The sequence below is a fragment of the Lactuca virosa genome, chromosome 2 (assembly GCF_052849685.1).
Source record: "Lactuca virosa cultivar CGN04683 chromosome 2, Lactuca_virosa_CGN04683_v6, whole genome shotgun sequence".
Taxonomy (NCBI): domain Eukaryota; kingdom Viridiplantae; phylum Streptophyta; class Magnoliopsida; order Asterales; family Asteraceae; genus Lactuca; species Lactuca virosa.
In genome coordinates this window covers 189,617,708-189,640,449 of record NC_136427.1, presented here as the reverse complement: position 1 = coordinate 189,640,449, position 22,742 = coordinate 189,617,708, and the positions used below count along the sequence as shown (strand labels likewise).

Sequence of the window (22,742 nt, the reverse complement as noted above, 5' to 3'; positions counted from 1 at the left end):
GCCAAGGCGCCTTATCGCCTTGCGCCGCCAGAGATGCAAGAGTTATCCTCGCAGCTTCAGGAGCTGCTGGGGAAGGGGTTTATTCGACCGAGTAGCTCGCCATGGGGAGCGCCGATCCTTTTTGTCAAGAAAAAGGATGGTTCACACCGGATGTGTATTGATTACCGGGAGTTGAACAAGTTGATGGTCAAGAACCGTTATCCATTACCGAGGATCGACGATTTATTCGATCAGTTGCAGGGAGCGTCTTGGTTCTCCAGGATCGATTTGAGGTCTGGATATCATCAGATGAGAGTGCGCGATGAGGATATCCAGAAGACGGCGTTCAGGACTCGTTATGGGCATTACGAGTTCGTGGTGATGCCTTTTGGGCTCACCAATGCACCAGCAGCGTTCATGGATCTCATGAACAGGGTGTGTAGACCGATGTTGGATCGTTCGGTGATCGTGTTCATCGACGATATACTGGTGTATTCGAGATCTAGAGAGCAGCACGAGGAGCATCTGAGAAAGATTCTCGGAGTATTGAGGACGGAGAGGCTTTATGCCCAATTCTCCAAGTGCGAGTTCTGGTTACGAGAGGTCCATTTCTTAGGGCATCTTGTCAACCAGAATGGGATTTTGGTCGATCCGGCCAAGATTGAGGCGGTTATGAGGTGGGAGGTGCCGAGATCTCCCACCGAGATCATGAGTTTTCTTAGATTGGCCGGCTACTATCGGAGATTTATCAGAGATTTTTCCAAGATCGTCGTGCCTCTCACCAGGTTGACCCGGAAGGGTGTTTCTTTTTCATGGGGTCCGAAGCAGCAGACCTCATTTGAGACACTTCGCCAGAAGTTATGCGAAGCCCCTGTGTTAGCCCTGCCCGAAGGGATGGAGGATTTTGTGGTGTACTGTGACGCATCGATATCAGGGTTGGGTGCGGTGCTTATGCAGAGAGGGCATGTGATAGCATATGCATCGAGGCAGCTGAAGCCTCATGAGACGAGGTATCCCACCCACGATCTGGAATTGGGGGCGGTGGTGTTCGCCCTCAAGATCTGGCGTCACTATTTGTACGGGGTTCGGTGTACCATATACACGGACCATAAGAGCTTGAAGTATTTGATGGATCAGCCCAATCTGAATATGCGTCAGAGGAGATGGTTGGACGTGGTCAAGGATTACGATTTTGAGATCCTGTACCACCCGGGCAAAGCTAATGTTGTAGCTGATGCGCTGAGTCGTAGGGCGGAAAGTGCCCCGATTCGAGGCACTTGTATGAGATTGACAGTGATGACCCCGGTGTTGGACACCATTCGGGAGGCCCAGGCAGAGGCCGTGAGACTGGAGAACCGCAAGAGGGATCGGGTGATTGGGCAGGTACCTGGGTTTGTTACCGATAGTCGAGGGCTGATGACCTTTCAAGGTCGGATTTGGGTGCCGTATGCAGGCGGGTCACGTACCATTCTGATGGAGGAGGCGCATAGATCGAGGTTCTCGATCCATCCCGGGGCCACAAAGATGTATTTGGACCTGAAAAAATATTATTGGTAGCCATGTATGAAGAGGGATGTCGCGTGGTTTGTCGAGAGGTGCTTGACCTGTCGCAGGGTTAAGGCCGAGCACCAGCGTCCGCATGGCAAGTTGCAGCCACTTGAGGTTCCCCAGTGGAAGTGAGAACAAATTTCCATGGATTTCATCACCAAATTGCCGAGGACCGCGAGGGGTGTCGATGCAATTTGGGTGATCGTCGACCGGCTGACGAAGAGCGCGCATTTTCTTGCTATCAGTGAGAGCTCTTCTGCGGAGAGGCTGGCGGAGTTGTATGTGAGGGAGGTGGTATCACGACATGGGGTGCCGATCTCGATTGTGTCAGATCGAGATGTACGCTTCACTTCCAGGTTCTGGAAGAAGTTTCACGAGGAGTTGGGCACGAGGTTGCATTTCAGTACCGCTTACCACCCCCAGACGGATGGACAGAGTGAGCGGATGATTCAGACGCTCGAGGACATATTTCGAGCATGTGTGTTGGACTTCGGAGGAAGTTGGGACACGTATCTGCTGTTGGCTGAGTTTTCCTACAACAACAGCCACCATTCCAGTATTGGTATGCCTCCCTTCGAGTTGTTGTATGGGAGGAGGTGTCGGACTCCCTTCTGTTGGGGAGAGGTGGGGCAGCGTGTGATGGGCTGCACTGAGATAGTGCTTCAGACGACAGAGCAGATACAGCAGGTTAGGCAGAGGTTGTTGACAGCTCAGAGTCGCCAGAAAAGTTACGCGGATAAACGACGATCCGAGCTCGAGTTTCAGGTCGGGGATTTTGTACTCCTGAAGGTGTCTCCTTGGAAAGGAGTGATTCGATTCAGGAAGAGGGGCAAACTGGGGCCCCGGTATATTGGGCCATTTAGGGTGACCGCGAGGGTGGGCAGGGTAGCATATCGGTTGGAGCTACCTGAGGAGCTGAGCCAGATTCATGATACCTTCCACGTGTCTCAGTTGAGGAAGTGTATAGTCGACGAGTCAGCGGTGGTACCACTGGAGGATATTCAGGTGGATACAATCCTGAATTATGCTGAGAGGCCAATCGCGATTGTGCATCGAAAGATCAAGGTTCTGAGGAATAAGGAGGTGCCCCTGGTTCAGGTCCAGTGGCAACATCGGAGAGGATCCGAGCTGACTTGGGAGACAGAGTCAGAGATGCGGGAGCAGCATACGGAGTTGTTTGCAGCATGAGACTTCGAAGGCGAAGTCTGGTTCTAGTGGGGGAGAATTGTAACATCCCGAAATTCAGGTACAGCTATTTAACCCTTCTCTTTTGTCAAGTTGTCAAAGTTACCCTTGAGTGAAAAGTTGTAGCAAATGAGTATGCTGGGCGTACTCAAGAGTACGCTGCGCGTACTCATGCGCTTACTTTGGACGCGGACGCTGCTAGGTACGCTGGGAGTACCAAAGATTACGCTGGGCGTAATCGGCCCAGGTGTAAACACTAATTTGGGGCTTGTGCACTATAAAAGGAATGCTATGGCCTGGACCTCAGCCTCCATTCCAGAGAGTGAAACCCTAAAAGAGAGTCCTCCTTCGTTTTCTAGCTAGTGTGTTGGTATTTTAAGCTTCTAAGTGTCTTTTCAAGGTGGTGGAAGAGAAGAAGAGGCCATTTTGGAAGCTAGAAGTTGTAGGAAAGAGTAGATCCGAGCTTTTCAGAGGTTGGAGCTTCTTCCTGAGGTAAAAAGCTCAAAACTTGCTTTGTCATTTGTGTTGTGTGCTTCTTGGACCAAGTTCTAGGGTTTTTGGTCCCAAGATGGAGACTTTATGAGCAAAAGGTCTCCATTAGCCTAGATCTATCATATTTCAGGACTATATGAGTTGTATGTTCATAAAAATGCAATCTTAGACGTAAATAGTGAGCCATGCATGAGATCTAGACCTTTGGAGGAGAAAGGAAAGGTGTTAGAGGGTGTAGGGACCTTTACAGCCATGCAAAGGCTTAAAGGTTCCGACTTTATGGGTTAAGAGGTTTAAGGAGGGTCAGATCTGGAAGTTGAAGGAGTGTCTTAACCGTTTAAGATCAAAATCCAAGGAAGGCTGAAACTGAGACTTACGCTGGGCGTTAATCTCAGTACGCGCCGCGTAAGGGTCCGAGACCCCGATTCTGGATCACCGGAGTACGCCCCGCGTACAAGAGCTGGTACGCGTCGTGTACTGCCCTGTTGACTTTTAGGGTTTTGGTCAACATTTGGACTTTTGGGTCAAGGAGGGGTAAAATGGTCTTTTACCCTTCTGTGGGATTGTAGAAAGGAATATAGTCTAGCCTTGAGAGTCGTTAATGATTTGAAATAATTACTTTATGTGATTAGGCGGGGCTAGGTCGTTGTTTCGAGATTCAGGGATACCGAGCACGTGAGTTACTAGACATCATACGAGGTGAGTCTTCTCACTATACTGTACCTGGAAGGGTACCTACGTGTGACCGGAAGGTCTTGTATGCTATGAGATGCATGCGCTATATGCGGTTATGTGATATGTATGTGCTATATGCGGTTATGTGATATATATGTGCTATGTATGTTATGTATGGTATGAACCGGAAGGTCAAGAGGTTACGGACCGGAAGGTCGATACGGGTAGGACCGTAAGGTCTACCGGGATTTGGGACGGAAGTCCCCTGAGACACATGGATCGGAAGATCCTATAGAGTTATGGCCTGGAAAGGCGTATGTGCGGTATGTGGTATTTTGGGGAACTCACTAAGCATTTATGCTTACAGTTGTTGTGATACGTGTTTCAGGTACTAGCGAGAACCGTGGAAAGGCGTCGGCGTGATCCGTACACACTGAGAGGATTTATGTATTTAGAGATCTTGGGATTTGTTATTATGTTATCATGTGATACATTGGATTACTCTGATATTTTATGAATGAAAGTATGTTTTAGAAATGAAAAATTGTTTTGAAAATTCACGTCGTTACAGAAAACATAAGAATACTTGAATTAAAGGCATACCAGGAATCGGGTGTTACATTTTGCATTTCATACAATGCACCAATCTTATTGGATGAGCAAGGCCACCTTAACGAAAAAAACTGTAGCCTAAATTAGATTAAGGCTCACCATTGCAATCAACCCCTATGGTTCTTCAATTCTTCAATGGTCATCCTATAGTTTATAATCTTGATGTTTTCCATGTCTGTAAATATAATGCGAAAAAAAAGCAAATAGTAAATAATGGAAAGATGAATTTCCGAAATATTTGGCCAGGGTAGATCGTTATCGTAACCTCTGTTGAAGAATCTGGGAAGATCAATCAATCGTGAAGTAAAAAAGATAAATCATCAGCAATTGATCTAAAGATTACCCGCAATAATTAAACGTGAAAATATTTAGCCAAGAGAGGACCATAGAGTAAATCACTAAGAGAAAAAATGGAATTAGCGGCGCCAAAAGTCGCCGCTAAAGGCAATAGCGGCGACAAGTTGCCGGTAAAAAGTCTTCGGTATTGCTCTGTCGCTATTGCTTAAAATCACGCCGGTAAAACCATGTCGCTGCTAATGTTGTTGTCGCCGGTAATAGCCTATGTCGCCGCTAATGCTCTTGTCACCGGTAATTCCTTCTGTGGCCGGTAATAACACTTTTTTTTAAATCAACAATTTTGGGTGCCAAAAAACCGATACATAATAACAACAAATGCAAAAAAAATTACATAATAACATCCGATTAGCTACAAAATAGTGTTATAATTAATTTCATACCAAAATAAACACCCAAAGTTTTATAATTCCAACAAGTACCGAAGTGTCATCACAAGTCTAACATACAAAACACAAACTAATTATCCAACGAACCATCATCTCCGTTCCCATCGATTCCTCCTTGATCTTTCCCCGATTGAAAAAACGCATAAAGTTCCTCCCTATACGTCGGGTCGTTAAGAATTTCCCGTAGATTTTCCAACTACATGATAAATAACAACATATTTAAACTTATAAGTTAAATTATTAAACATAAACAAAAACTACCAAATTACATTGCTATTTCTTGCATTTAAATACAAGAAATACCAAAAGTACATTGCTATATCTTGTACTTGGGACAAAAACACAATTACCAAATCAACATAAATTTATTTGTGCCAAACTACATTGCTATTTTTAAACTAGGGACAAAAAACCAAAATACATTGTTATTTCTTGCATTTAAAACATAAACACAATTACCAAATCAACATGCATTTATTGATCATTATATAGATACACGAGACTTTGAAATTAAATAATCTACTCTTTTTATGCTAAAGAACCTTAAATACAAGAAATACCAAAGTACATTGCTATTTCTTGCACTTAAATACACTAAATACTTAAAAAATCATTGCTATTTCTTGCACTTTGGACAAAAACACAATTACTAAATCAACATGCATTTATTGATGCCAAAATATATTGATATTTTTAAACTAAGACAAAAAAACCAATTACCAAAGCTTTTAGCAAATAATCATCACAAACCAAAATTACCAAATCAACATGCATTTATTGAAATTAAATAATCTTGTTTTACTTGTGATGGCTGTGATGAGTATGGTGGTGGTTGTGATGGTTGTGCAGTCGGCGGGATAGCAGAAGGTTGTCGGCCGGTGCATGTGATATGGCGAAGCCGTTCACGTAATACTCTCTCGAAAGTAGCTCTTTTTTCGGTGGGTGTTAACTCACATTCTCCTTCTGGCCCTTCTGTTTGTTCTAAGAGCTCTTCCACTAACCGATTTTGTGTTTTCCAAAAGTGAATAACAATTAAGTATAAATAAACACTTAATTATATGATAAAAATATAATAAAATGCTTACGTATTGTTGTTCTGCCTCGACATTAACAAATACATCATTCTTATCGGTATGAGCCTTGCAAAACGTTTCTACTCTCTTCATGTTATGTTTAACATGACAAATTAGCTTATATTTTAAATAAATAATAAAAATTAAAAATTAGATATTTTAAAAAAATAATTACATATCGTACGTTACCTTTTTATAGCAAGTACGGCTATACGAGCTCGACCCCCACGGTTGACGATCGTTTGATGTCCACGGATTTTTGTTCCCTTCCGAAGAAGTTGTTTAGAAACACTCAAATGTTTTTCTCGAATTATCAACCTCCATATGACATGGGGATGGGGTGGTTAATGCTCTTGGGATATCCTCATACCCTCCGACTTTCAAAAAATATTCTTTTGCATCAGCTTTACACTCTCGCCAACCTTTTACCGTTTCAAAACTCTTTAACAACATAGTAGCATCTGGATCCCGGGACATCCGATCCAAATCAAACTTCGTCTACAAAAACAACAAAAAAGAAGTTATCCAAGTAAAAAACCAGTCATAATTAACCATATAAAATATTCTTATATAAATAATGTACCCCTAAATACTGTTTTATTGTATCATTTATATTGGGGGAAACTTTTTTCCATGTCCACTTATCAAAAAGGACCATCCGCCACATGATTTTCCCAACTTTGCGTGCAAACATGTCCTTCAGCTCTCCTATGTGATCATATGCTATATCCCCATCATAGTCTATGTCAATCAGTTTGCCCTTATTGTTTAAGAGCGCTCTTTCGAGCTTAATGTTATTCACTTTTCCTCATACTCTCCTGTATGGCACATCATACACAGCTACAAATATAAGAAAAAATTATTAGAAACGGTATTTTATAATAACTAAATAAAAAAAAGTAAATAAAAAAAATTCATAATAAGATTTATCATCCTGCTCATGATGACCAACACCTCTACCGCCTGGGAAAAGTGGGTCCTGGGCTCCATCGCCCCCATGTCAACGACCCATAACAGCAACCATGGTGTACAAAAACAAGAGCCATATCGATGCCATTTGCTGAAAAATTATAAGACATACAAATACAAATTCTATTACAAATACACATTACATAGGAATAAACATTTCTATTTAAACTAGGAATCCAAATAAAGTTTCTATTACAAATACGCATTACATAAGAACTATTCTAATCATAATTTTCCTCATATCCTTCGGTGTCATCTTCGGTATCATAATCAGAACCAGTCTCATCATAATTAGTCTCACAATCAGAAACATCATTAACTCTACCAGTTGGCGGAGGAACTTAAGTTGCACTCTCTACATCAACAACGACTCTAGGCATGTTTTGAAAGTATATGTTGAAATCGATAAAAAGTGGAGCATTGGATGATGACATATTTTGAACTACGTCGACATTGTCAACATTTTCGTGTGAGCCATTGTCAACATTTTAGACAGAGTCATTGTAAACAAGTTGGACACGATCATCATTCGATGGTAGATCCCAACTACTCTGATGATTAAATTGCTCGACGACACACCGATTGTAGAACACTTGTTTGGCTTTTGAAGCATATATGAGTTGATCATCATTGTATGCTTCGCGTCGTGTGTTGATACTGGTGAATTTATCAACAAAAACAACACTTGTTTGAGTATAAAACCACTTGCATCGAAATAGTACAGTTGAATAATCATGTGTATTCCACAACTCTATAATCTCTTCTAATTGGACATAATATTTCTCGCCTTTCTCATTCGCCTTTAAACCCAAGAGTTTTGTGTTGTGCGTTGTGTCTCACAACTAAGTACCATAAACCTAACACCGTTGACTATGCATGCGGTGTAAGTATAAGCATTCATTTGCGGACCCATTGTAAGAGCCGAAAACTCTTTGTGGAATTATGTAGAGTTTTATGTTTTCATTTGATGAACCTAACAAATATAAAGTAAATGTAATATGTATTCTTTAGATCAATGAAACAAATTTCTTTCATAATTTGTTTTACCATTTCACGAAACCAATTAGTAAATTCGCTCTTTTCATCACTTTGGGGATGTTCAAATTTAAATTTCCTACGTTGACGAAAAAAAGATATAGAATTCATAGATGTAAAAAGATAAAAAGAAAAAAATTAAGGATGAAAGTTAAAGATAAGAACAGTTACTTGATATATTGTCTGACTTTTTCACAGCTATTCAGTACAAGCCATTCCATGTTACGCATTTACGTTAAATTAAAAGTTTTGATTAGATTTGCGATGGTCGATCGTCATTTAGACTCAAACATCCAAACCTTTGTTTTTTCAACGACGACATCTTCATTTCTTTCAGGTCGATTGAATTGATTTTTCACATCTCGAAGGTCCATGGAAGAAAATGATAAAGCTTCTTCAGCAACATAACCCACAGCTATAGAACCTTTCGGCCGATGTAACATCCCGTTTAATTTAAAATAAAATAAATAAAATAAGTAAAACAAACAAATAAATAATAAAACCTAAAACACCAAGATGTATTATATTATGTTAGCTCCAAATCCGTAATAATTTATCAGAGTATTAGCGCAAGGAGTTAAATGTCATAAATTCTGGAAATCAAGGGATAAAGTGTAACTTTTGGACTAGTTATGAATATATTTGTGGAAGTTGGGTGCTTTTTAGTAACTTTTGGACTTTAATTGAAAGAATTTTTGGAAGCAGGGGGCTATAGAGTAAATTATGGATTTAATTTGAAAACCATCTGGGAAGGAGGGACTGAAAGTTTAAAAATGGACATAAGTTTGAAATGAAGGAGAAGGGGCTAAAACCTGTATCCCCTTCCCTTGGCCTTTAGTTTAAACGACTCCACAAACCCTAACCCTAAGTTGTGTTGCAGCCGCCACCCTTATCCCTCCATATCTCCATCCGCCGCCCTCACCTTGTCGCTGCCTTGCACCATCGAGCAACCGTCGCTGTTCCCACTGTCGGCGAAGACGAGAATCGTGAGCGCAACGTCGTGTCATTCGGGTAGATCGAAAGAACGAAGCTCTTGGATGTTGCTACTGCCGTTCTTGGTTAAGGGTTGCACAACCATTCTCTTCTCCGTTCCTTCTGTTGTTCATCTACGCCGCCGCCGCTCCAAGCGACTATCCCATGTGCCAACATTTTGCCGACTGTCGTATGCCATCGTGAGTGGGTGGCTGTGTTGTGTGTGTTTTCGCATGTGGGTGTGCGTGTTTCAGTTAATGTCGGTGTGTGTGTGTGTGTGTGTTTGTTGGACGGAAAACAAAGAGAAACCCACCATGGCGGCGGACCATGATGGTTGTCGTCGTTCTGCCACCACTAGCCACCACCTCAAGTGGCTGTATACGTATGTGTATGTTTGATTGATGTTTCATGTGAACCAGAATGATTTGGATATTGTTTTTGCTTAAAAATTAATAACGCCCGCCATTAAAATGGTGGCTGCTGCCTCCCACCGCCATGGACCACCGTCGACCACCACTTCCTAAGGTGCTAGTGGGTGGTGCCCGACTTACTAAACATTAAATAACCTAAGCATCTAACCTTAGACCGAGTGGCGCGCTGTAATGTCCCAATAATATGACCTAAAATTTTCATTTTTTAAATTTATAAAAATAGTATTCCAAATATCATCATAAAATCTCAAGTGTGACAAAGTGTATCGATACATCATAAAATACCATATTAGTCATGTAAATGCGGAACAATCTCATGTGTGCACCACAATCACCCCGAGCTCTTGCCCTTAGCACCATAAGTCCCTAAAAATAAACTGAAAACCGTAAGCACAAAGTTTAGTGAGTTCCACAGAATACCCCATACCACACATATCAAACATATATTGGGCCCGTTCCCTTCATCGGGTCTCGTCTGGCATTGAGCCCTTCTCGGTATACAGATGTGTTAGTCATCAATCCCCATCCGTGATACATACAAGCATATAAACATAACAACATATATCAAAAACAATAATCACTAAGGTAATAAGATGCATGATAGTGATCGGGCCCCGCCCGGCATCGGGTCTTGCCCGGTAAATACATATACATAACACATGCAATAATCTCAAAGATATATATCATACAAAACGCTCATCGAGTCCCCGCCCGACATCAAGCCCCGCCCGGTAAACATATAATCCACAAAACCTATGCAAGAGTCAGGCAGACATCATGTGAAATATAAATGCATGAAAAAATCATGTTAACACAAAAGGTGACTAAGAAAAAAAAAACAATTAGAATATATAAACCATCTTCGGCTCACAAGTTTTTAGTTGTGAAAAATGATGATCTATGAAAGCACCAGGATGAAGACTCCCTATATGTATTCCAAATGTATTCCAAATGCATTATATTCCTATTCAGTTTCTCTTTATGTATTAAAAATCTTGTTACAAGAAAAAAACAAATATCCAAACCACATGGAACACAGTAAGGGAACAATAAGTAGGAAGAAGACCCTCCAAGGGTAAAAAGGTCCAAATAGATAGTATCTATTCTACGAGGTGTAAAAAAGCACCTTTGTTTGCACCTACAAATTGTGTAAATTATTGCTACAGAAAAGTAGTTCATCAAAATTTTAAACACCCAAAAATGATAAAACTCATAAACCTTCTAACATATTTCAATGATTTGAGTAACATATGCAAGGAACATAAGATATTTTAATGATTTGACTAATCAGTCATCTAGACTTAAAAGGGATCAAGAGTTAATAGGTAATTAAGTATTCATTATATTTGATTAAGTAATGTGTGTGACTGGGTGTGTATACATTTTCATAGATGAGGAAAGCCATAAGCCACTTGATATATAATTGAAAAGTACTCTAGAAAAAAGCTTAAAAGTAAGTACAGATAAGAAAAATAAAATAACGATGAACGGAAACGAACCGATTTTGTGCCAATAATCATAGGTCCTTCTTCCCCTTATTTATTTATTCGAGCCCTCTTTCCAAGTGGGTGTGTTTGTCTCTCGGTAAAAAACAAAATCGAAGGTTTTAAATTGGAATTTAGAGATGTACAGGTCGACGGTGGAACAATCATATTTTTTTAAATATCTTTGAAGCCTTTCTCGATGTTGGGCGACGATGGTGGATCGGTGCTGTCTGATGGTGATGGTCGGCGAATGAGTCCAGCTCTGACCCTCCTGTCTTCTTCGATCACATAGTTTCTTATTTCTGTTTCCGAATGGAGATGATGACGATGGTGGTCGACTGGTCGGTAGCCAATAAGATGATGACGGTTGTGGACGATGGTTTTTAGAGAAAGACGGGGAAATGGTGGTGGTGTTATAGGGTTGTAAAACTATTAACCTAATCAATTATAGTATAGATTAATATTTTACTCTTATATTTATTATTAATGGTCTATTTTTTCTTAAAATCTCTTTGGTCCGTAGATGCATACAATAGTTGCTGGAAACATTTGAACCTAGCTCTGTCTCTCTCTCTCTCTCTCTCTCTCTGTGTATATATATATATATATATATATATATATATATATATATATATATATAAAGGTTTAGATTCTATGAAAAATAAACCATAAAAATCATAAAAATGCATAAAAAAATACTTAGAGATCACAAATCTTTTTTTTTTGACTTTATATTCTTAAAAATCGCAACATTTTATATAATTTTGCTAAAAAAAATTTTGAAAAAAATAACCAAAAATTTAAAAAAATAAAAACAATAATAATAAAAATAAAAAAAAAATAGATATTTTAATTTTTTTTCAATGATTTTTAAGAATATAAAGTCAAAAAAAAGATTTGTGATGTCTAAGTATTTTTTTATGCATTTTTATGATTTTTAGGGTTTTTATGTTTTCCATATAAGCCTTCCTTCCCTATATATATATATATATATATATATATATATATATATATATATATATATATATATATATATATATATATATATATATATATATATATATATTATAAAATAGATCTCAATATTTCAAAAAATAGATTGAATATAATAATAATATATTCTATGATGATCGAGTCTTGTTGATGAGTATCTATGGTCGTCTTCCCTAATGTTACAACGCATCATAGAATCACATATATTTGCTTTCGGTTAAACTCTAGCCGTCATCACCAACACCGCCCCTCTCCTTATTCTATCCTCCCATCCGCGACCTTCACCACTGTTCGACACAGATTTTGCTTCCATGAATAAACTTGAGGGGGGCTTTGTTGCTAATCCATTATAGACCGTTCAGTTTTCGTTTTTGTTCATTTTTTACCTTTCTGCCTACGAACCTTAACCACCAGCCACGGCCAACAGCATCACTAATGTACCATATCTGCTACATCGTCAAAACACCATACCACACCAATTTACCATATTTGTTGAACATTGTTTGAATTGTATACCTTTCGTTTCTTTTTGGTTTTATTTTCATACTCTTAAGGTCCATTCCAGTTTATTTTCTTTTTTAGTGATTAATCAGTAACAATTTCATCCTAAAGGTAAGATTAGAGTGACATCTAGATCGATTTTGTAACGCCCGCAACTTCGGGCTAGTCAATTTAGAGACGATAAGCGTCAAAAATGACTTTTTAATAGAAGATTAATTAGAATAAATAATCTTTACCAAGTTATAGTATATGTCACAAGGTTTCCGTACCTATAAAGAACGCCAAAATCCGAGTTATAACGAAGAAGTCATGACCTGTCGAAGTTTTACGGCAAAAGCGGCTCGACACCGGGAGACGTAAATAGTGAATTTACGATAGAGGAATTTTTAGCCTTAGTGATGTAAATAAAAGTTTTAGTATGCATTAAACCGAGAACATACAAAAAAAGAACGCCCAAATCTGACTTCGTATGAAGAAGTTATGAATTTTCTAAATTTGGCATACAAGGGCACGGCCCGAAACTCGAATTTTAGATCGAGCGGTTTTCGTCCTACATGACCTAAATGAGAGTTGAATATCTCATTAATAGGAACTCAACGATAAAAAGACAGACGAAAAAGGAGTCCGTCTGTAGAAGTTATGAATTTTACGCGGACATTCAACAGTATAATCTCCTCCTACTATTAAATTTAATATCAGTCAATAATTAGCCAACGGAGTCTAAATGAAAGTTTTAGATCTTGTTTCTACCTACGCGTGGATATAAAGAACGTCAAAAACAGAGCTCGTATGCGAAAGTTACGGATTTTAGAAGATAATTAGTTTTTTGGGTAATCGGCGAGTGACACGTGGTGCAATCTGGGCCACACCTTCTTCCCTGCGGCTTGGAACAAGATGGCGACACGTGGCAACGAATGCCCTGCGTTCGTCTAGGGAACACACCGCGTTCGCGAACGTGTGCGTTCGTCTAGGGAACGCGCTGCGTTCGGACCGAACTCAGCCTATATAAATAGAGGCGTAAATCACTCCCAAAACTCACACCTTCACCCTTCTTTCTCTCTCAATACTCAAAACCTCTCATCCCCAATCCCGAGCAACTTCCAAGTGCTAGAGGCAAGTCCCGTAGCACCAGAAGACTCCGAGAAGAAGAGCTTTTGGCTCGGGAACGCTGCTCCAGCGAAGCCCGGTTTTGCAAAAAACCCGCTGTAAGTAAGCTACGCCTACCCTATCGTTAGTATATCTTATGTTTTAATATAGTAATGATATTAGGACATTTTAATAAGTATTTGGGCTATTATTATGAGTTATATAAGTGTCGTTATAATATCTTTTAACCACTCACGGTACGGGGAATCTGGTTTAAAGGGCCGCAAAGGGTTGTTGGATTTCAAAAGTGCTATATGCCAAAATGGTCCTGCCATCCGGTGTTTTATGTCTGGCCGCTGTCTGTATATAGTGGTTGAGAAATATTGTTTCGTGCTTATATAATAGTAATAATAGCAAGACTATTAATTAGTCTCGGTGAATATTAGACTAAACTCTAGTGGTAATGATACTAGGTTTTGACAAAGGAAAATTGTGTTAAGAGTAACGAAGTGCCGTCCAAGTGCCGAGTCACCACCTTTTCAAGTGAGTGCATGATCCCTTTCATCTTACACATAGATATGAAGTATTCTATATAAACTACGTGCTATGTGTGTATATTATTTGTATACTTGATATCTATGCTGGATGAACGATTTTATACAAGTTTTATATGTGCTAAATGATTTGTGATGCTTTAAGCTATTGTTTGGTCAGATCTATGGTCTGTTGCTGACCGGATCTGGAAATTTTATGTGTTCCGATTTCTAAACGTTTAATTACGGGGTTAGAACTGGCATGTAACTTTTCGGAGTAATAAGGAGGAATACTCGTCTAAATCTTCCTCTATCTATATTCTCGTCTCGATACAACGAACGCCTGCTTTGGTGTGCAGAACATCATGGTGAAGACTCGTAGTGAATTGAGTGAATGGACGAAATGAGAAGGCTTATGATACTGAATGGTGCCTATCGGAAGATATCGTAAGAGTGATATCATGCCTTTAGAATGTGTCTAATAAATAATACGTCTAGTACGGGAGAAGTACATGTTCGATTAGCAGAAGAAAGATTTTTGGTATAATCCATGAAGTTATCCCATCGTCTGACGTTTCCATCACCAACCGAGTGAAGCAGAATTGATGATTGAAGATATGCATGGAAGAAGTCCTAGTAGAGTCTAGGGAAAATTATATGATTGTTTGGACACATTTGTATATGTTAAAATTGTTTATGTGATAATGACTTAGAGAATTGCGAGACAATACTTGGGACGAGTATGAGTAGGTGTGAAAGGTAGTAGAGGCGTATACTACCGGAAGTAAAGGACTCACACTTGGATCAGGGAAAGTCACAAGGTTACCAAGAAGCTAGTAATTGATACCATTTTATTCAAGTATGTCGTTACCATTGTTTCGGTAATGACTAAGAAGATTGTTGTTATTCCTACCCTAGTGGTCATACCAAATTGAGTCCGACTACGACGAGTATGTTACGTGGTTCCGAGAACCAAGTTTGATGTAGCACCTGACTTAAGCCGGAACAATTAATCAAAGCGATCAGTAGAGGTATCGTGAAGGTTGCTTGTAGCTATAAATGCTACCTTTTAAGATGTGATTAGAACATGAAGGAAGGTATAGTCTGTTCTGGAATTTGACTCTAAAAGACCTGAGTCCAAGCAATGTATCATACGATGAGAGGTCATTAGAACATGACCCATCGGTCTATTATGATAATCGAAGGAAGAAACTTATCTCAAGTTTGTTAAAGAAGGAGTCTCCAATAAAGATCGAGATCGTGACATGAAGATCATGATTGGAAGTCTAACATGAGATAAAGAGCGGGTCCAAGATCGGGCACCGCCTGCAGTCAGGAGTCCAAGAGTTAGATACTCATTCGAAGGAACAAATAAGTTACGATTATTACCTAGGATGTACTGATAACGTATGGAGTCATTATACTGCCCTGTTTCGTTGATGATTCCGGGACGTAATCATCTTAAGGGGGGAGATAATTGTAACGCCTGCAGCTTCAGGCTAGTCAATTTAGAGACGATAAGTGTCAAAAATGACTTTTTAATAGAAGATTAATTAGAATAAATAATATTTACCAAGTTATAGTATATGTCACAAGGTTTCTGTACATATAAAGAACGCCGAAATCCGAGTTATAATGAAGAAGTTATGACCTGTCGAAGTTTTACGGCAAAACCGGCACGGCACCGGGAGACATAAATAGTGAATTTATGATAGAGGACTTTTTAGCCTTAGTGTCTAAATAAAAGTTGTAGTATACGTTAAACCGAGAACATACAAAAAAAGAACGCCCAAATCTGACTTTGTATGAGGAAGTTATGAATTTTCTAAGATTTGGCATAGCAGTGCACAGCCCGAAACTAGAATTTTAGATCGAGCAGTTTTTGGCCTACGCTACCTAAATGAGAGTTGAAGATCTCATTAATAGGAACTCAACGATAAAAAGACAGACAAAAACGGAGTCCGTATGTAGAAGTTATGAATTTTACGCGGACATTTAACAGTATAATCTCCTCCTACTGTTAAATTTAAGATCGGTCAAAATTTAGCCGACGGAGTCTAAATGAAAGTTGTATATCTTGTTTTTACCTACGCGTGGATATAAATAACGTCAAAAACGGAGCTCGTATGCGAAAGTTACGGATTTTAGAAGATAATTAGTTTTTGGGGTAATCTGCGAGTGACACGTGGCGCAATCTGGGCCACACCTTCTTCCCCACGGCTTGGAACAAGTTTTATATGATTTAAACTGTATATGTATTTATATCTACATAATATGTTGGGTAAAACATGGGTAGATGAAATATGAGTTGGATGATGAGATAAGAGGTGATATAGACCATGAGATAAGGGTGAGAGGTGAACAATGAGAGAAGCCTTTTACCCAAATGATGGACCCGTCATCTAGCAGAGTATGGATGACAACCACAGACTATTCTAGACAGTCCAGTGGAACACTAGCAGGCTCGCAACCTGTAGGTGTTGTGAACGATGTGTTCACCCGGTGTACTCTAAACCTTGGCGACTATGCAGACTTAGTGCCTAAACCTTGGCGATCATGCAGACTTGATGCCTAAACCCTAGTGACTATGCAGACCTAGTACCTAAACCCTGGCGACTATGCAGACTTAGTGCATGTTGTATAAACCCTGGCGACTATGCAGACTTAGTGCCTAAACCCGGTGACAATGGACTTCGTGCCAATTCCTTAGGATAATCCTTAGGAATAAATGAACGAGGAATAGCTGATTCTTAGGTAGATCCTTAAGAGTAAAGAAGATAATGGGGATGGGTAATTGGGTTAACTGTTTGATGATTAAACATAATAATTATATTATTGTGGGTTGAAAACCCTATGTACTCACCAGGTTTCCCAACCTGGCCCACTCAGTTTATTTATATCACAGGTGTTGATATGAAGTCACATTACACTGAGAGATTAAGGAGATATAAATCACTAGTGATAATGAATATAAGTTCTGTTTATGCTTATGTTTCTGTATTAACGATGACATCCCAAATGTTTTAAAATGAATAAAAATATTTTTCTTCGGAAAACCCTTGATAACGTATTTATCATGTTTTACTAGGAACAAATTCCGCAACATTTTTTATTAAAAGTGGTACTCTGATTTTTATAAAGCATAAACAATTTATTAAAAGTGGTACTCTGATTTTGATAACATTTTTTATTAAAAGTGGTACTCTTCTGGAATATCAACAATTGCTTCACCGTCATTCGGACCACCAAAATTACCTTCTCCTATGTCTAAAAGCCAAGTTGCAAAATCCCTTATTTGTTCATTAGCAGATTGATCACTTCCAACTGTTAACCTCATGTTTTTTGTTAATTTATGAACTTTGCATTGTTGCCATAAATAAGAACTTCAAGAAGCATTAACAATGTTTTGTCTATTGCCACCTAAAACAACATGTAGAATTTGTCTGAAATCACCTCCAAAGACAATCACTTTCCCTCCAAATGGAATATTTGAATTTGTAGGATTGGCACACTTTAATATATCCTTCAGAGTTCGATCTAAAGCTTCGAATGCATGCTTGTGTACCATGGGTGCTTCATCCCAAATGATCAATGAGGTTTTTCTTACTAAACTGGAAAGATCACTCTTTGGATTTATTCTACAAAAAGAATCCTCAGTTAGATTTATGGGAATTATAAACCGAGAGTGTGTTGTCCGGCCTCCAGTCAATAATAATGAAGCTATCCCACTTGAAGCAACATTTAAAACAATCTCACCTTAAGCTCTAATTGCTGCAGAAATTGTCTTCTAAAGAAATGTCTTACAAGTTCCACCATAACCATAAACAAAGAATACACCTCCCCTACTATGTTTAACTGCATCCATGATATCAAGAAAAATGTCTCGTTGCTCGTTTGTTGATGCAACAAACAACCGATCAAAATCGTTCTTTAAATTTGGAATGTCATAATCTAGCTCCTCGGTAATAAGACGACTGTTTGAAGATGAAACAGAATCAACATCTAGGTAAGGCATCTTTCCATATTTTTTAAGGCTGGAATTGTTACGAAGTAAAATTTGTTCTATCTCAAACAAAGTCAAGTTTTTATGTTGATCTTCGTTTAGTGATAAACCTATACGGAAAATAATTTATTAATTGGAACGTATAAAAAAACTAATTGATTGGGACATAAAATATAATTGAATTTATACTGAAATTGTATATGATACTCTTTTAATAATAATCAGATAAAGTTATATTACTTGGAGACTTTAATCTCTGTTGTTGATTGTAAAGAATTCCATCTGACAGGTATTCCCAAGTGTTTTGCCAAACTATATCTGGTTTACACAAACTGCTGGACAATAACATCGTAGAAAATAAGAACCGTAGATAAAAACCAGATCCAGAAAGACTTGCTTCCTTAATTGCATCGATGAATTCTTTGTCATCATCTAAAAGGCCAAGATTATAACATGCATCTTTAAAAGAAGAACATAGTTCACCATACTGTGCGAATTTCTTCGAATGATTTAGGACCTTTCACTTTATTTAAAAGAATTCTTAAGAAATATGCTTCTCCGAGTTTAGGTGAAACAGAGTGAATTCTACCAATCGCATATCCAACTTTCCTTGGCTTCCAAATCAGATCTTAACGGTGCCAAACAAACATTGTAGGAAATTCAACATATGTCAGTTTCCGTGCTTCTTTATTGATTTCATTACACTTCATCCAAGATGTGAACATTGAAGAAGCAATTGAAGTTCGGTCAAGAACATCTTCAATGTCATCGTCTGCCTCATATACAACTTGTTGTTGATCTGGAAGATGAAAAGGTAGTCTAATCACAGCAGGATATCTATAATGAACATCGAATTTAAAAATCCGCCATGAAGCTTCACATGCAAAAATATATCTACAATCATAGTATTCTTTAATTTCATCCACTGCATCGTTCTTATCGGAATCATTATTGCTTTGCACCATAGAAATAGTAGCTCTAACAGGACCCTTGTTTATATATATAAATGATTAGTTTCGTGTTAGACCACCATAGTTTGTGAGATGAGGAGACGCAATCCTATCCACTCATTTTATAGATAAAAAATATTTTTAAAATGCAAAATAATTGAAAATTTTTCAAAAAAAAATTTTATAATATTATTTTCTTCATTTTTTTATCCAAAAAAAAATTACTGTTTTTTGAAATATTTGTAAAATATTCTAGTAGAATATTAGAATATTCTTGTAGAATATTAGAATATTTTACATATATGACAAATCTAGTAGAATACTAGAATATTTTAACATTTTAAAAATCACATTAGAATATTTACGGTGTAATATTATATTAGAATATTTCATGTATTTTTCAAAAAAAAAGAATTAAACCTTAAGAAAATTAAACAAATTTGGTTATTTGTTTTTCTGATAATAATAGTTTAGGTCGAATTTAATTACGTCAGATATATTAGATGGGTTTAATCTTGGTAAGTGCGTGTTTATCAAGTTATAAAATCGTTTGCATGCTTTATATATCTTGTGGCTTGTGGGTTTAAATGAGTTCTTTCAATCCAATTCCTTGTAGACCAAGTTCCACATCTCACGGTGTTCCCAAATCAGTTGTTTGATCTCCCCACCCAATTCGCCCTCGTTCCTGCGCAAATTGCAAGGGGGCAACTCAACGTTTCAGCAGTAATTGGTTAAATCGTGAATCTTGTGCCCAGTCTGAGACCTTTTCTTTTTTAGTTTCTGGTTGTGTTTGAGACGTGAGTGTTTATTTAAGAATTAGTGGGTAAAGGTTTATGGAGGAAGAATTAAACTACGGGAAGCGTAAGCACGATGTGTTGTATGGTATGTTTGACACCGACAGTGATTCCAAGGAAAAACGAAGGAAAGATGTGTCCAGGATGCCAATGGATCATGACAGCAGCAAAGAGGATAACAAAAAAGATGGTGAAGGCGTTGGTGTACTTGAGAGGTCCAGATCATTAAACAAGAAGAAGTCGAGTAAATTAGGATTTGGAAAAGACGTTGGTGTGTTTGAGAAGGACACAAAAGGTATCGGAATGAAGTTGCTTGAGAAGATGGGGTATAGAGGAGGTGGGCTAGGGAAGAATGCACAAGGTATTGTTGCTCCGATTGAAGTAAAGTTGCGTCCCAAGAATATGGGAATTGGGTTCAATGATTATAAAGAGCAGGAACCAATCGAGGAGATTAAGGTTTTTCCACAAAAAGAGAAGACGTGGTTAAAACAAGGTGTTTTAAAAAAGAAGGAAAAAGAGTACATAACCGCAGAGGAGCTGTTGATGAAGAAGCAAGAACAAGGGTTGGATGTTGTTGAGAAAGTGTTTGACATGAGGGGACCACAAGTTCGGGTGATGACAAGTTTAGAGAATCTGAATGCCGAAGAAGAACAAGAAGAAGAAAAGTCAAGCCCCATCCAACATAATATAAGATTGATTGTTGCCTGGGCTAAACTTGATATGAAGAAGATTATGTGGGACTTGAGAAAAGAGAGAGAGACGGTTGTGACTTTGCAAAAAGAAAAGGAGAAGCTAAAAGATGATGCCACCCGTCAGAAAAAACAACTTGATAGCATGGAAGAGATGGTGTATGTGGTGGAACGGTTGACAAAGGAGAGCTTGTTAGGGACATTGACTTTAGAGTCTGTTTCCATGTCATTCGGGGACTTACAGAGACAATATCTTGATGAGTACAAGCTGTTTGGTTTGGCTATTATCGCGTCCTCTTTTGCCTTGCCTTTGCTGAGTAGGGTCTTCCAAGGATGGGACCCACTGCAAAACCCGTTACACGGTTTGAATGTTATGTCGGTATGGAAAGATTTATTGAAAGGAAATGAGATATCTTACACACAGCTTTTTATGGAAGCCGTGTTCCCAGCTGTAAGGATATCTGCTACCAACACCATGCAAGCTAGGGACCCTCAACCCTTACTCCGTTTCCTAGATTCTTGGGAACAACTACTCCCTCACTCTGCTCTTCAAACCATACTTGACAACATTGTCATGCCAAAGTTAGCGTCTGCTGTCGACTCGTGGGACCCACGTCGGGAAACCATACCAATACATTCGTGGGTCCATCCATGGCTGCCATTGCTGGGGCAGAAGCTCCAGACATTGCATCATACCATAAGGAATCGTCTAGAAAATGTTCTTCATGCTTGGCACCCAAGTGATATGTCAGCTTACTACATATTGTCTCCCTGGAAGACTGTTTTTGACCCGACAAGCTGGGAACAGACGATGGTCCGATACATCATTCCAAAGTTGCTGGCAGTCATGCATGAATTCCAAGTCAATCCAGCAGATCAGAAGCTTGACCCGTTTTACTGGGTCCGGACTTGGGCTAGTGCGATTCCGACTCATCACATGCTTCGTATAATGGACGTGTTTTTTAACAAGTGGCTACAAGTTCTGTACCAATGGTTATGTTCAAAGCCGGATTTTCAACAAGTTATAAATTGGTACCTGGGTTGGAAGGATCTTATCCCACCCCAGCTTCTGTCGAATGAGCATGTAAGATACTGGCTTAATATTGGTCTGAACATGATGAACCAGGCGGCTGAAGGCTTGGAGGTTGTCCATCCAGGTTTCAGAGAAAACATCAAGACCCACTCTGAACCTCAGGCAGCAAAGGGACAGCAACCAGGTTCTGGTGGTGTTGGTATTGTTGATATGAGTTTGAAGGAACTTATTGGAGTTTATGCACAAGATAATGATTTGCTGTTTATGCCTATAGTGGGAAGAATGAAAGATGGCCATCAAGTGTTTAGGTTTGGGAACATTAGTGTAATCATAGACTCTCTCAACCAAAAGCTGTTTGCTCAAACTGAACACAGATGGTCTCTTGTAACCCTTGAGCAACTGGTGAACCTGGACAAGGGTTGGGTTCTGAGAAGAGGCTGAAATTCTCTAAGTGATTTATTTGGTTCTTTTTTTTTGATATATTGGTTTGTCTCTAGTTCATATATATGAATGGATCTACTATACCTTTGTTTGGTTTCACTACTATTCTAATGGTTATATATTTTTGCTTATCAATGATCTCCGGTTCAATGAGTGGTATTAATTATTAGTGTGTGTGTGTGCGCGCACGCACGCACGCACGACCCATGGGCTGATGACAGAAGTAGAACCCAGGTTGAAGCTGATTCAAGAATCAGTTGTTCATTTTGTTAATTTAGTCACTTCTTCAATTTCGTTTTCTAGACATGTGACGATAGTACAGATGACGACATTGATAAATTTCCCCTCTAATATATGTCAGTGAAAAAACATCCCCATCCCTTTGATGTTAGGTGATATGTGATCACCACAGAACATCAATGAAAATATGGATTAGTTATTAGAAGATCAAGAATCAATATACAAAACTCCGAAATATAAATAAGCAAACGTAATTCTGAATTTGAATAAACACCCATGAA

General features: G+C 38.8%; 1 pseudogene; it reads left to right on the top strand.

Moving 5' to 3' along the window:
- The first annotated feature begins 20,097 nt into the window (after positions 1 to 20,097).
- Positions 20,098 to 22,254, top strand: LOC145158054 (septin and tuftelin-interacting protein 1 homolog 1 pseudogene; annotated as a pseudogene).
- The last annotated feature ends 488 nt before the right edge of the window (positions 22,255 to 22,742 follow it).